Genomic DNA, 3,366 nt, shown 5'->3' on the forward strand with positions numbered 1-3,366 from the left:
AAGTTATTAAGATTTAAAGGCTGTGGTTTCCTCATTTGCACCTCGGGGGTATTAATCATACCTATTATATCAATTTGTCATGAGGATTGAATGAGAGAAAGCCTTTAGCACAGTGGGCACACGGCACACACTAAATGAATGTCAGCTACTGGCAATAATATCTCATCTTCCAAATCTAAAGGCCCTGAAGGGAAGACATCATTTCTTCTATTATATTTCCCACAGCGTCTTGCCTTGTACTTAACACCCGGCTCTCGATAACTTTCATCTGAATTAAAAGAAGTGTCAATCTCTCAGTTATCAGATTCTTACAAATTCAGATGAGAGCTGACCAGTGGTTCAGCGAGTGTGTATTTACTGTCTTAAATCACTTAAAAAATGTTTTGCTTTTCTGGTTACAAAAGAAGTAGCAGCTGCTCATGGGCAGAGACAGTGAGGTTAAGAGGGCAGGTGTCAGAGCCAGATTGCCTGGGTGTGTGTTCCTCCCTCACCAGCCTGCACCCCTCTGCCCACAGAGTAATTGGTGTGTGTGAAAATTCAATGAGTTAAGACACAAACCACATGCATCAGGGCCAAGCACATAATATGTGCTCGATAAAGCGTAATCCATGTTGAATAGAATAAAAACCAGCCAAGAGATCACTCATTCTCAGGACCCTGTGATAATTGCTAATAAATGCTTATTGAAGGTGTGCTCTGGGATTAACACAGTGTTAGGTATAGTCAGGCATCATGAGTAGCCTAGTTATTGAACCCTTGCTGCCATCAGGCACTGTACCCACTGCTTTGCACAAAATATCTCATTTAGTTCACACAACAATCCTATGGGGACAGGCAATGTTATTCCCTTTTTATGAGTTGAAAAAACAAGATCCATCAGGTTAGGTAACTTTCCAAGTTCATATAAACAGTAAGTGATTCAATGCTGAGCTGAGATTCAAATGCGGCTCTCTTTGGTTCCAAAGTTTATCTTTATGCCACCCTACCCTGAGAAGCCTGATATCAAATCAAGACCAGGCAGCTGGTATGGAAGAGATGTGTGATCTAAGTGAAGTGGGAGAGTTGGAGGAGTATCAGAAAATGCGATTGTATGGGTCTATGCCTTTTCTCCTCCCTTGTGCTCAGTTCTAACAGGGGAGGCTGACAGGACACACAGCAATCTCCCTCTCAGTTTAGGAGAGCCGTCCTAAGAATAGGGCTGGCTCTTAAAGGCACGAGAGGACAGTTTTAAAAAAAAGCAGACAGTTAATGATGAACAGCGTTCCATGCTATGACTGTAACTTCTGTTTAGCCCTCAGACTCCTTCTTAACACAGTGATTTAGATTTGAGAGCAAAGCTGGCACAGGAAATGAAACCTAACTTGCACAGTGCTGCATATTAAGCAGGGACACAAGCAGCCCAGGTGGCTTTTTCCAAGACTTCATTGTGCTCCTGCATGTTTGGGCCAGATTCTTTGTGTCATATCTTACCGAGTTTATGCTGCAGTGGAATCTCAGGCTAGATATTTTCTCTTTAATATCTGGTCCCCTGTAGTCACCACTTCTGTATAAAAACACCGTGGTGTGTTAGTTCTTGTTTCTCAAGTGTAATTTGGAGTCAAGTGGAACAGATAAACAATGTCAATGAAAATATCTTCTGTAGACACTGATGGGACTTATCTGTCTTGAAATGAGGAGATAAAGGATGCATAAATGTTTAATTTTTCTTTGCATCTTAATGTAACCACTGAACGCCCTTGGTCCCCGAGCAAATTAATCGTCACAAAATGAGAGTAAATGACACACAGTCTGTACTGAGCCGTTGTCTGTTGGATCAGCCACCCCTCGGCACAGTGGCACACGAGAGGCGGGTCTCCAGCAGGGCTGCTGGAACAGCTGTGCTGGATGAAGTGTATTAGAAGCTTCCTTGGAAAACTCAGAGCAACGGCAATGGTCTTGTAGCTTGAGGTTGATTCTTGGCATGTTTGTCAGGGGAAGTTTCCCTCTCCCTGTAGAGAAGGTCCAGAGAAAGTCCTAACATGAGATTGGCTCCCCCACACATTCCTTACTGTATGAGCTTTACAAGTGACAGCCTCTCTGAGCTTTACTGACTTCATTCACAACATATAGTTGTGGCTAGTAGTTTTATATATGTTAGTGTTAATCACTCAGTCATGTCCAACTGTTTGCAACCCCATGGCCTGTAGCCTGCCAGGCTCCTCTGTCCATGGAATGCTCCAGGCAAGAATACTGGAGTGGGTAGCCATTCCCAACTCCAGGGGATCTTCCCGATCCAGTTATTGAACCTGGGTCTCCTGCTTTGCAGGCAGACTATGAGCTACCCATACATAATTTTAAAAATTTCTAGTTGTGGTGAGATACACATAACAGAAAATTTACCAAGCTAGCCATTTTAAAGTACACATTTCAGGAAGCTAATTATATGATATAATAATTATATTTCAGTATAATTATAATGCTACCAGTATTTTTATCTTATTGCATTTTTTGTTGAATGAAAGATTCATTAAATTCTATACTGCTTTACAATTTTCATGTTTCAAACACATAGTTTCATCTAGTCCCATAATAACCCTTTTTTTCTCCCTATGCTTATATTGTCCTCTTCCCTTCCCTCTCTCAACCACTAGTTTGTTTTCTATCTGTGAGTCTGCTTCCTTTTTGTTTTATTTACTAGTTTGTTGCATTTTTTAGAATCTAGATATAAGTGATACCATGTAATATCTGTCTCATTTATCTCACTTAGCATAGTGCCCTCTAAGTCCATCCATGTTGCTGCAAATGGCAAAATTTTAATCTTTTTATGGTTGAGTAATATTCCATTATATATATATATATACACCACATCTTTTAAAAATTTTTATTAATTTTATTTTTGGTTGTGCTCTGTCTTGGTTGCTTTATGTGGGGTTACTTTTCATTGCAGTTCACAAGCTTCTCAATGTGGTGGCTTCTCTTGTTGCAGAGCACAGGCTCTCGGCAAGCAGGAGTCAGTAGTTGTGGTGCTCGCGCTTAGTTGCTCAAAGGCATGTGGAATCTTCTTGAACCAGGGATGAAACCCGTGTCCCCTGCACTGGCAGGCAGATTTCTATCCACTGCGCCACCAGGGAAGTCCCCATACCACATCTTTATCCATTCATCTGTTGATGGACACTTAGGTTGCTCCCATACTTTGGCAGTTATAAATAATACAGTGCTACCAATATTACCACCACTTGCCTAGAAGAATTGTGGTGAGGATCAAATGAGAAAAGAAGAAGTGAAGATGCTTCCTTACTAAAAAGTGCTTTGCAGATATCAGTTGCTGTTGTTAGTGTGACCCCATCCTCTCTCTGGGCTCGGTTTCCCCATCAGGGACTTGAACTC

At 41.4% G+C, this 3,366-nt stretch overlaps 1 non-coding gene across 1 annotated transcript; it reads left to right on the top strand.

Moving 5' to 3' along the window:
- The first annotated feature begins 1,086 nt into the window (after window positions 1-1,086).
- Window positions 1,087-1,226, top strand: LOC133063024 (small Cajal body-specific RNA 11). The gene has a single exon (XR_009694334.1). It is a non-coding gene; the product is annotated as a small Cajal body-specific RNA 11 (non-coding RNA).
- The last annotated feature ends 2,140 nt before the right edge of the window (window positions 1,227-3,366 follow it).

Source organism: Dama dama, chromosome 9 (genome assembly GCF_033118175.1).
Source record: "Dama dama isolate Ldn47 chromosome 9, ASM3311817v1, whole genome shotgun sequence".
NCBI classification, from domain to species: Eukaryota; Metazoa; Chordata; class Mammalia; order Artiodactyla; family Cervidae; genus Dama; species Dama dama.